The following is a 12,937-nucleotide window of genomic DNA, read 5'->3' on the forward strand; positions in this document are numbered from 1 at the left end:
CTATAACACATAAGCTAATGACGGTCTCAGTTAAAGGCAGCAGTGAATAGGCAGGTCTTCAATGCTTATCTATTGATGCAAGGAGCTTTCTTTGATCGGTCTCTCTATAATTTAGCCAGATCTTCATAGTATTGTGTTGGCTAAGTCTCTACCTGACATCTCTCCACCTGACAATTGGAATTAGTATGTTCACGCTACTGTGAGATCAGCAATTGCCACATGACTGCAACAATAAATACAGTGCAAAAATAAAAATACAGTGTCATTGCATCACACACAGGGGTTCCATTCCAGAGGAATACGAAACTTAGCTCCCTTAGCTGTGAGACTAACGGGGAAGTGTTGGGGAAAAGAGAGAAAGTTAGAAGGCAGGAAGAGAGAAGCAGACACAGGGAAAGACATGCAGAATCTGCAGCTTCATTCCAGCCTTTATCTTTTGCCTTCATCTCCCTCTGTCTGCCTCACTCCTCCTTCCTTCCATCTTCATCTCTCCCCCAATGCCACTTCCCTGCTGGTCTCAAAGCCTAGTGGGCCAGGTTTCTTCTTTCTCTGTCTGCCTCCCTCATCTTCCCCTCTGCCATTGTCTTGCACCCTCCTCAGCTGCAACCGTCGCCCAGAAGGCAGCAGCTGCCACCAGAGCCAGGCATGTGTGTAATTGTATTTATGCATGTTAAACATGCCTATACTATATCTGTAATCATTTCAGCTTGCTAAAACACTCTAAACATACAGCACTGCCTTATTTGGGATCTTCAGTATAGGGCCCTTAACTAGAGAATTAAACTCATCAACTTATTGAGTGTCTCTGATGGTATGCTACTGCTGTGCTCTGCCCACACCCACACCAGATAATGAAAATATATAAAGCTGTGGTAATTAAAGACAGTGAAGGTCACTGGATTAGCAAGATTTACAATACATCTCTGGCTAGATTTTGCCAGTCACTGCTCTGTCAACTTTAATTCAAAAGAGGCATTAATCAGAGTTGTAGGCTAATTTACTATTCTGGCATACAGTGAATGCGTGTGTGTGATATCTGAACTTCTTCTTATACATTCCCCCACCCCAAGAAGCTCTTCCCTTTTGAATAAGAATGATATAAGCTGTCTTCATGATATGCAACATATCAGTGAACTCCTGGAGGTGAAAGTGGAATTGCATCTTCTGACCCTCCCATCTGACTTTCATATATGAGTTGCACCTTGTGCACAGTCTATTATGTGTACAAGCTATATGTGTATAGGTCTGATACAAAGGATCTACACTCTGGAAACAGCAAAGCTCTCCCCGCCCCTCAACCTCTTCCCAGGCCACTTTGATTTGTACACAGATCCCTTAAAGTGCCCCAAAAGCTGCAAAATTTTCACCCAGCAGCTGTTTCAGCTTTCATTGCTGACGAAGTGGTTCCTAGTCCACAAAGGAGTATGCTACAATGAGGCCTTAATGCAATCTGGGGGAAAATGTCTGTGATTATCACACATTCTTATTTATAAAGGACCAAAAGGCTAGGTGCAATACAAAAATTAAAACTAAAACAGATACTGCCCATCAACTTACAAGCTAAAGATAAGATACAATAGTGAGCAAAGGAAATAAAAGAGAAGGAGTTCAACTTCCTGATGACATTTCTTACACACAAACTCATGTTATATCCTACCTGGGAGACTTTTCTTTGTAGAAATGTCATCACATATGAAGTAGCTCAAAGCCAGAACTGTTAAAATATATATTTTCTGCATTCACCAAACTCACAAAGCCCTCCATAAATGCACTGAAAGGTCCTAGGACCCAACAAATTGTAAGAGACACATGACATATCAGAGCAATGAAAAATACCCTTGAGGCAATGAAGAAGCTATTGTACTACAATGCTCTACTGTTTCAATACTTGTAGAAACTCTTAGGTGAGCTTTTTCCTGAATTTGGAAAACTTAGCTGGGTTCAGGGGGAAAGAGGTTGTCACCTTCTCATGTGGCCTTGCGCGTGCAGACACACACACACACACACACAATCAATCACCCATCCTGAGAAAATGGGGGAAATGTCCAGGAATGGCAAAAATGTTAGCAAGCCGTTAAACTATGCTACATAACTATAAAGTATAATGTGATCTTGCTTATGAGTTAGGTTCAACCTTTTTAGTAGTGTGCATCAACACATAGGCCTGAATTAAACGAATCAAATTTAATTCTTGTAGAAGCCAACACAAGGGCTCCCACTGGTGCAATGGCACTTTCCCACCTCTCCCCCAAATCTGCTCAGAAACACAAGAAGAACTCCCGGAACAGTACATGGGGGAGGAGAGGGAAGATCACTTGACTTTGCAAGCAGGAATGCTTGCACTCGCAGAGCAATCAGAAGAGCATGACATCCCTTAACTTCAAATCCTACACATATTTACTTTGAAGAAACTGGTAATGAAATGGACTTACTTCCAAGTAAATATGTTTTGACCACTTTCAGAGATGAACTTTTTCAAATCTGTTCCTACAAAAACTGGAAAAGGATGGCTTTTTGGTCTCTCTCAGAAGAAAGTTCATGTTCAACATAGATCAGGCATAATAAAACATACCAGAGATTATTTTCCATGCTTTTATGTTATGTTTTATCATTGATGTTTTGCAATGTGTTTCTAATGTTTTACACTGCCCTGAGATCTTTTGATAAATAGAGGTATATAATCGAATAAAAATAGTAATAAAAATATTGATACAAAGTTATTTCTTCCAATCAGGTTCCTTGTAATTGTGTTAGTGAAGTGAGAGAGTACTGTTCCATTCCCCTCAATGCTGATGACATGGAAGTAAGTCAACAGGGGAAAAAATCTTTGGAGATGACAGCATGACAACAGCAGGGGGCGGGAATTATTACAGTTTCATTAAGGACTGAAGCATGGAGGAAATTTAACTTGATGGCTTGGCACCCACGTCAATTACTCATCCATAGTTGTCTGGCTATTGATCAAGCACTGACTCAGCATAATTCATCATTCTCTGTTAGCATGTAAGAGGCAAAAAAGACACACTTTGAAAGCAGATGGTAATGCAGTACAAACACAGAGGATCCTTTATTACATAAAAAAAATATCCTCCATTGCATATGGTTCCTTTTTGCCAAAACTGGTCAGGGTATAAAACTCCAAATTTATCCATTTTCATAGGATCAAAAATGCAGGCTGAATAGCAGCTAATGACTGTAACTTGTGTTAAAATAATCCACTGCCTTGGAACCCCACAGGTCCTGAAGTACAGCTCTGAACTGAATAGATTTTGACTGTTGTAATTTTAAATAAATTGCCATTATACTGTGCAGTAAGTTGCCTTTGTAGAAAACAGAACTTATTTGACATGCACACCATAACTGTGTATGTATTGGTATCCTAACCAACATATGAGAATTCATTTGCTTTCATTTTCTATGGATTTGTAAATTTTGAAAAGAGCAAAGAAATGAAGAGATGATTTGGGCTAGAGATGAATGTACATTATTTATCATAGTGCTGATCCTTTAATTTAAAAAGAAAACACCTGCAGCCATATTTCACTTTGATCATAACTTCATAAGCAGGTTTGCTTTGATTTTGTTCAAATAAGTAGACCTTTTTATGACCTAAACTTGTTTAGTGACAGGGAAATGAAGTGTGCTGTCTACTGCTTGCCAGTCAAAAAAAGTAGGGCAAGATTCACTGTGTACGGTAATTTGAAGAATGATTTGCTGGTGACTTTCTAACACAACAGTTATGGTAGCACAGGGGAGAGAACATGCTTGTAAACAGGCACTCCCATGATTGTGTCTATGGCAAGAATCACTAGGTTTGCCTTTGCCAATATTGGAAGCCATCTAATATTGAGTCAGACCATTGGTGAATCAAGTTCAGTGATGTCTACACTTAGCAGAGCTCTCCAAGGTTTCAGTCAGGGGACACAACATTCTGAGTTGCTGGTCCCGACCCTTCCCTAGAAAAGGGTTTGTCTGCTTGTGGGATTAATCTAGGGCATGGTAGTTTGTGAACCAAGAGAGATTTGTGTTTCCCTATGTGGCATGCTTCCTCACCTACTCAAGAGCTGCCATTCCTATGGCTCCTTGTGCATAACCCAAAGGGAAGAGCACCTGGTGGGATGTAGAAAGCACCATAACCGATCCCAGGAACAGTGGGAGGGAGTGCTGCTGATAGGAATTACAGGCCAAAATTATATGTAAGTAAATGTCTAGTTCACTCTGTGACACAGACTTCAAACTACCATGTCTGGCTTTACGTACAAATCAGGCAGCCAGAAATGTGTAAGGTGGTTAAACAAAGGAAAAAAGAAGCAAAAGAATACCAATAAATCCTGTCATTTTTTCAAAACAGACAAGGGTCACCTCCAGGCTGTTAGTACTTTGTGGGAGGTATTAAATCACATTCTAGAAATTTAGGTCTGCACATTTAAACTGAATTAGAGCACACTTGCACAGCAAATCCACTTTTTAAAAAAATAAATTGCCTTTCTAAGGTTAGGACATTGGTAAAGAAATGCACTAAAAAGTGTGGGACAAATGATTGATGGGACGACATATCACCTCCATGCAAGCAATGAAGATGAAAACTCACTGTCGTATAACCTCCCTACAAACAAATCAGAATGAGCACTTAAATTACAGTGAGCATTGATTGTAAAACTGCTTAAGCTTTGCACAAGACAATCAGAATAACTGCTTTAAAAACAGGTAATCTGAAGAAGTCCAAACATTTTCTGCAGTCTAGATCAGGCAGTATGCTAGGGAAATAGATAAATAAATTCAAGATGAAAATGATTTCAATATAGAGACAGTGTCTGTGGCAACCAATGATGAAGAAAAGCTGCTAGGTGCATCATGAGACAACAACGTAGCGCTTTCAGAAGACAGTCAGGTAATATTACCACTAGCATGACTAGCACTAGCATTCAGAAGAATGTTCAAGAAGTAATAAATAATTTTAAATTTTTATTTATACCACGCCCTTCCCGATTTGAAAACCGGGCTCAGAGCGGCTAACAGCAAATATGAAACACTAATTAAAAGCGACTTTAAAAACAGCTTAAAAACACAACGTAAGTATAGCATCCATGTCAATAAAATTAAAAAAAATCAGGGTCATTTTTTGGGGGGAAACCCAGTTTAGTAAACATCAAGTAATTGCCAGGGCTAACTGGCTAAGTTTGGTCCTGCTAGGGCCAGCAAGGAGACCAGGGAAGAGTTTAAATGTGGGGTCCCAAAAGGGTTTCTTCATAGAAAAAGGAAAGGGAAAAGGGAATGGAGGATCAGGCTAATTCAAATTGAAGGCCAGGCAGAATAGCTCTGTCTTACAGGCCCTGCAGAAGGGGATCAAGTCCTGCACGGCCCTAGCCTCGTGGGACAGAGCATTCCACCAGGTCGGAGCCATCACTGAAAAAGCCCTGGCCCTGGTGGAGGATAATCTGGCTTCTTTGGGGCCCGGGTCCCTTAAGCTATTATTATTCATGTCCTCTGTGGGACATACCAGGAGAGGCGGTCCCATAGATAAGAGGGTCCTAGGCCACATAGGGCTTTAAAGGTCAGAATCAGCACCTTAAACCTGACCCGATACTCCACCAGGAGCCAGTGCAGCTGGTAGAGCACTGGGTGAATATGCTCCCATGACAAGGACCCTGCTGGAGTTTCTGGGACAGTTTCAAGGGCAGCCCTGTGTAGAGCAAGTTACAGTAGTCAAGCCTAGAGGTGACCATCGCATGGATCACTGTGGCCAGGTCAGGGCAGGAAAGGTAAGGGACCAACTGCTTGATATGGCGAAGATGGAAAAATGTCGACTTGACTGTTGCTGCAACCTGCGCCTCCATGAAAAGGGAGGCATCAAGGATTACACCCAAACTCTTAATGGAAGGCATTGGCACTAATTGAGCCCCCGCAAGAGAAGGGAGTTGGTACCCCAATCCTATACCATCCCAACCCAGCCAGAGGACCTCTGTCTTTGAAGGATTTAATTCCAGTCGGCTCCCACAAAGCCATCCAGCCACACCCTCCAAGCATCTGGTCAGTGTGTCTGGGGCCGAGTCGGGGTGGCTGTCCATCAGCAGATAGAGCTGAGTGTCATCAGCATATTGGTGACAACCCAGCCCAAATCTCCAGACAATCTGGCCGAGGGGGCGCATAAAGATGTTGAAAAGCATCAGGGAAAGAATTGCGCCCTGCTGCACTCCACACACCAAGGAGTGACATGACAACATCTCCCTCCCTAGTGCCACTCTCTGCCCCCGACCAGAGATGAAGGAGTGCAGCCATTGTCAGGCTGTGCTCTGAATCCCCACGTCGGCAAAGCAGTGGTCCAGAAGATCGTGAACGACCATGTCAAAGGCTGCCGACAAATCTAAAAGAATCAGCAGTCCCAACCCGCCTTGGTCCAGTTATCTAAAGAGATAATCTGTTTAGGCGACCAGAGCCATCTCGGTCCCAAAACCAGGACAAAAACCTGAGTGGAGTGGATCTAGAGCCGATGTTTCCTCCAGAAACCTACCAAGCTGTTCAGCAACCGCTCTCTCAATTATCATACCCAGATATGGAAGATTCGAAACTGGGCAGTAATTGGCTAGATCTAAAGGATCTAATGAAGTTTTCTTTAAGAGCTGAAACACCACTGCTTCCTTCAGCTCCTCTGGGAATGTCCCCGTGCCAAGGGACAAATTGATGATTTCAACCAGGGGGACCCGCACAACATCTGGACATGCTCTAATCAGCCAATACGGGCACAGGTCGAGGAGGCAAGTGGTGGGCCTACCGGCTCGGAGGAATCTGTCCACATCAGCAGGAGTGCTACACTTCTGGATTCATGTTTTTTCAAAGGCCTAAAACATAATGGGTAATTCATGATTTTGCAATGGAAAAAGCCAGATTAAGTAAAGCTGTAAAGTGAAATGGTTTATTTTGCAAATGTGATTGTCCATTAGAGTAAGAAACAAAAATATACCTTTATATGGACCAACCAAAGTTGCAAAATAGCCAGAAAGCTTTGCCTGACTCTTCTTCAGTCTACATATTATGTTAAACAAAAAAGGCAAAAAGAGGAGGGGATTGGGATATGATAGAACCGCCTCTGTATGAGTCATATTTTAATTGAGAACTGTAGAACATGCAAGTATTAAAAATTTTCTTTCTTTCATGACTCATAAGACTGCATGTGCAGAATGTGATTGTGGAAGATGGGGGGGGGTGTTACAAGTTCATAATAGGCCTCGAAAATGATGCTTGGACCCTGTATAAGTTTGCTTGGGGGCAAGCATTCCTTGCCCCAGACATGGTTTACCTGAGTGCATGCATTAAAAATAAATAAAACCAAAACTGTGCTTGCCATGAACATGCCGTGAATGCACTTGCAATTGTCATTTATGTCCTGTTACCTAGACCAGTTTGATACAGGGTGAGTCCTTTAAAAGAGGCCCCAGGGATACAGAGTACACATGTATTTTCTGCTCTAACTACTTCACTGCTAGCATTGAGTCCAGGGAAGGGGGTTGGAGAGACTCCTGAGCCCTTAAGATGTGGCATAAGATGACCCCACTAGTTACAGGTTTCTACCACCACCACCTTGAAAACCAATTGCACATCATTTCTGCACTGCACAGGGATTTCTGCTCAAGGCTGGTGCAGGAGTGTCAATGTCTGCTAGCAGTCAAGCTTAGGAGACACTGCAGTTTCCAGCACTGAAGCTTGAATGTGGAAAATAATGCCAAGCATCTACACTCTTCCACTGCTCAAGCAGTTAATGAACGTGCTTGTTTTATTGCCATATAAGGTGTGTGTGCCTATAAACCAAAAGGCAGATTTATCAAGAAGCAGGACTTGATCAGCAACTGCAGAAAACTGCTGGTCAGCACCAAGCCAGTGTGAACAAGTTTGGCCTTCAAGTGTATTATATATTGTAAGTGGGCTGCTGAAGCAAATGTGCCATAAAGGATAAATCATCATTGTGTGGGTGTAGGTGACTATGGTCTGGCTCTGATATTTCCTGTGCATTTATTAAGTAGAAAGAGAAGGCCAAAAAGCTGAAGCCAAGTTTGTTTCCTTCTGTACTCTGCATTATTGTACCTTGTTTCTCTTTCATATCCGTAATCAATGCAGAAGCTGTTGATCGAAAGATTATTATTGCATGCTATCAGAAGTAGAAAAAGAAGGTATTAAAAAAATCACAAAGAATTGTGGGTTGTGGATATTTTTCCTACTGAAATGCTTATATCCCAGCCCCTCCCAGGGCAATTGTTCCACTGTGACTTGTTGTGATGCAAGAGTGCTTTTAAAAAGCGTGGTAGAGTCAGTAATTTCCCTTTGGGCAAGGAAAACATAGATGCACACTTGGACATAGGTGTCTATTTTCCCCCAAAAGCAACAGTAGCTTCCGCAGCACAGCTAGAGAACCTAAGAGCAAGGTTCAAGAGAAAACAAAAATGATTTTGCAACCTATAGCAAACTCTGGGGGAAAAAACTGTGAGAGAGGTAATACTGCGAGAGAGATGTATGTGTCTGAACTCAAAAGACTTTGTGAATTTGGCAATATTCTTAGACTCTGCAAGATCAAGTTTATGACCCTGTCGTTATATGGGCTGTCTGAGCAAGCAACAGAACTTGATAAAGGAGCAGTTGATAAAATAAACCCCTTACATTGCATCTTTTTTTAATAAATATGATTTGGATTACCGGATCTGTGACCATACAATAAAATTTGTATTATATCATACGAGTGGGAAACATTGCTCTGTTTTATGATGCAAAGTAGGCTTCTTTTCAAAAGACATTTTTCCTGAGGTGCACCTTCCTTTCTATGTTTTAAAAAGCAAAATGAATTTCCACAGCAACCACCATCTCCACAGAATAAATTCTGGAATAAACTCTTTCATTTACACCCTTCATTTTAGAGCCAAACTAGATCCAATAGTGCAGTCAAAGGTTTCTTTTCATGTGCCTATCCTCCAAGATACATATGTTCATATAAGGAGGATGACACGGAAGCTTTCATCATTACCACATTTTACCACACCCCAGAACATTGATCCAAGATTGAGAGAGGAAGTAGGAAGTGGTGGGGCTCGGGTTCAGCATCTCTCTCATGTGTACTCATATGACCCTAGTAAACTGCCTTATACTACGGTATGGCTGCTTGTCCAATTAGACCAGTAAAGTTCACTTTGATTGGCAGCTGCACTCCAAGGTATGAAAGCACAGTAACTTCCCCATTACTTGCTACCAGACTCTGTTAACTAGAAATGCCCGGGACCACAAGCATGCAAACCACTCAGTTATAGCTCATTTCACTATTAAAATAAAACCTTCCCCCACTCTGAATGATGTGGACACATTAGCTTCTTTGTGTCTACTCTGACCCCTAGGCACGCTCTTCGAATGCATCATTGTTAATTGGGGAAGAATTCCATAGGGCTTTCTCAACACACTGAAGGCCAAACTAAGGATATATTTTACCCTCAAGTACAATATTTTTCTTTTCAGAAATAATAAGCAAAGAGCCCGTGATTTGTGAAAAGAAAAATCTTGTATACACAAGAGCAAAATACAAAACTAATGAAATGTGTTGTTTGGTCTTCTATGGGCACTGTATTAAGGAAGCCCCGAGTTGCCCTGTCTAAGGAATACTAGGGTCATACCAATGCTAAATAATTTGAAAATGTATCTTTTTTGGGGGGTGCCTCATTTTATTTCTACAAATTGCATTACACTGTCATCACCTGAAAGTCATCACCTGAAAGACGTAAAGAGTCTTTGAATCAAACATATTTATTGCATAATTTTGAGATAATGCATGCAACATCCCACTCCTGATATAAATGGTGTTTGGCATTTTTCTGGATAAGATTTCTCTTTCTCCTAAATGAGGCCATTTTCAAAATAAGTTATATAAAATGAGAATGAGAGAAGTAACTCTAACTAGAGACTGGTTCCTTCCACCTCTAATTATTCAGAGCTAGCTTTTCTTTGCACTAACCAGACTCTTAATGAGAGCTGTCATAGCCTAACAAAATGCAATCATTAGAAGTACTGTAGCATTAGTAATTATGCCATATGTGAATGTGTCCTTGCAACAGTACTTCACAATATTTAAACCAGTACTGTTCTGCCACCAGCAATGTATTGAGGACTCTCTTAACTCAGAGAAGTGGGATATGCAATTATGCTTTTTAATTAAGATTTGCTCAGTGTCTCCAGAGCAAAGCCTCCTACTACTCAAGTGGGCTGGGCTGACGCACATAACGTTGAGAATGAAAGCTCATTCTGAATTGCTGTAGACGGCTTTGCAACTTTGAACAGAGAGACCCACAACCCACACACGGTGTACAATTTATTTGTGAAATAGCTATACAATGTAGACCAATGTTTAAATCATAATGATAATAATGGTATGTTCTTCAATATCTCATTGTTCTATATAACATTTTCTTTAGTTTTGTCAACTGGCCGGGTCGTTCCTCCTCAGTTCTCTCCCTTGCCACATATACATACATTCCATTCCTTCTCCCTCTTCCCAGCTAGTTCCTCAGAGTTTTTGTTGATAAAACTGGCACTCTAAAGTAAGACCCTTAGGGATTATTTCACCAATTCAGTAATTCCATTTTTGTTTCAGTTTCCCATTCAGAAAATAGGACTAGGACAATCATTCTTCTTTCTTCGTCTGCTAACATTAGCATTCATCGTGGGTAACTATATTTCTTACTTTGCCAATGGGCACCTTCCCCTCACTGCAATAGTCAGTAAATTATGCTTGTTTGTCCTGAATGACTTATATTTCACACCTTCATCAGATTTAATTCAAATGCAAAACATCTGCCCATGAATGCACTACACTTCCATGTATATTTAATTTGCTATATTGCTATAAGATCTATCATAAAGACAGTCATGCATGATATTAAATGCAGTTTATGTTATAAGAATGTCATTTGTTTAATTTGTTTTAAAATAATTCACCTCTGGCGCATTTCACATTATAATTATGTTAATACCATTACTCTACTCTGCAATGTAGTGGTCTTGTGTCTTGCACAAGGTCACTTCTTTTCACACATCAGACAATTAAAAAGCTGCTGTCAAAGAAGTGACACAAAATTTATTTTGTAAATTAATGACCTAAAGGGATTAAATAAGAGAGCTGGCCCAAATGGACTTCTGACTTTAGAGAAAATTTTGCTATTATACCTGACAAATGCAGCTGCCACATATCAAGACCAGATTTGAACACAATTCAACAATTGGTGAATATTGTGTTGATCAGAGGCGTACCTGGGGTTTTTTGCATCCTTGGAAAGGAGCTGTATCAGCAACCCCAGTCAGGAAAAAAATTACTTTACTGCAATAGCCACATTAGAAATTACTACATTTTACATGGCCCAAGTACTTGGAGTGAGGGTGAGGTCCATAGCTGCCAAGTTTTCCCTTTTCTCGCGAGGAAGCCTATTCAGCATAAGGGAAAATCCCTTTAAAAAAGGGATAACTTGACAGCTATGGTGAGGTGTGGAGGAAGGGCAAACAAATTCACACGTCTTTGTGCTACGGTGAGAAGGACAGGAAGTTTCTTCCTTGTTTGATCTCACCACAACAGTGGCATTGTATCGCTACACACACATATGGTGTATACTCCATAGTCTGATACATGATTTTTGCACCTTCCTCCGCTTGACCTGCACCTCTGGAGCGGGCCAGTTTCACCAACCCTTAGGTATGCCTCAGGTGTTGATGATACTGACAATGTTCCTGAGTAATGTGAGCTGCCTCTAATTAAGTGTTCAGGATGTGTCAGTGGATTGCTTTCACTCAGCACTGCCTTCAAATCAGGTTGAACAGTTGACTATGGGTAACTTTTCCCTTCCCACTATAGCATATTTTTTGAATTGCTTGAATCATCTGACTTTTTTGCTTTGAATGGCTATTTTTGTGTGTGGTATACTGTGGTCTGAATTGCACAGGTGGGTGTATGTAGCACAGGCATAGGCAAACTCAGCCCTCCAGATGTTTTGGACTACAATTCCTATCATCCCTGAACACTGGTCCTGTTAGCTAGGTATGATGGGAGTTGTAGTCCCAAAACACCTGGAGGGCCGAGTTTGCCTATGCCTGATGTAGCAGATGATAATAACCATGCATGGGCCCAAGGAATCCTAGTTCCTTAAAGAGTGACATTTGCAGGGTAAACCAAAAGTGGTTTCAGACTTCCTTTCTTACTGCTGAAATTTGCATTTCCCATTTCACTTGTAATTTGCACTACTCATTTCACCTGTAGACAGCGATTCCAGGAAGTACCTCAATTTATATTTTTGTAAATCACATATCTGGAAATTAAAAGGTCTGAGGAATGACATCTAGTTCTACCCATCATTTCCCAAACTACCGCTCCTGTCTTTACACTGCAATTTCCAACTTCTATAGTTAATATGATGCATTTACAAAAATCCCTAGCTTCTCGCAGTATTTCTTCTCTACTTCTGTGTTAATTAAATACACAACTAACTTTCATAGCTGGTAAAAATAAGTAGCATCTAAAAGATGGACATTATTAAGAGTTTATGGAGAAACACACTAACCTTATATCAAAGGTTTTTATGTCAGAGATAAGGGAGAAATAAGAAATTAAATATATATTCCAAAAGAGCAATTCCCTAGCTGTTTTACAATCCACTAAAATCAATGAGATTTGCATAAAAGTAGCACTTGGCTGACTTTGCCTTCTAAATGCTTTCATAGGACATGTTTGAGAACTCATAAAACTACTAATACATTCTGATGACCAGAAACAACAAAAGCAACCAACCCAATCTATGTCTCATAATGGATTTGAGAGATCTGTTGTCCTAGGCTTCTAGAATTAGCATATAAACACTTATACATTAAATCCTTCTCAAATTCCTTTGTGCAATTTCTCTTATGATCTCTTTAAATAGCAAGC

At 40.7% G+C, this 12,937-nt stretch overlaps 2 protein-coding genes and 1 pseudogene across 2 annotated transcripts in view; 1 reads left to right on the forward strand and 2 right to left on the reverse strand.

Moving 5' to 3' along the window:
- Nucleotides 1–6,649, reverse strand: part of LOC148685612 (uncharacterized) — a 35,434-nt pseudogene extending 28,785 nt beyond the window's left edge.
- CTNNA3 (catenin alpha 3) overlaps nucleotides 1–12,937 on the reverse strand; it is a 544,761-nt gene that overhangs the window by 362,348 nt on the left and 169,476 nt on the right. The gene's annotated exons all lie outside the window — the stretch shown is intronic.
- The window catches only part of LRRTM3 (leucine rich repeat transmembrane neuronal 3), a 94,022-nt gene that overhangs the window by 50,540 nt on the left and 30,545 nt on the right, over nucleotides 1–12,937 (forward strand).

Source organism: Zootoca vivipara, chromosome 5, assembly GCF_965207765.1.
Source record: "Zootoca vivipara chromosome 5, rZooViv2.hap1.1, whole genome shotgun sequence".
Classification (NCBI taxonomy): domain Eukaryota; kingdom Metazoa; phylum Chordata; class Lepidosauria; order Squamata; family Lacertidae; genus Zootoca; species Zootoca vivipara.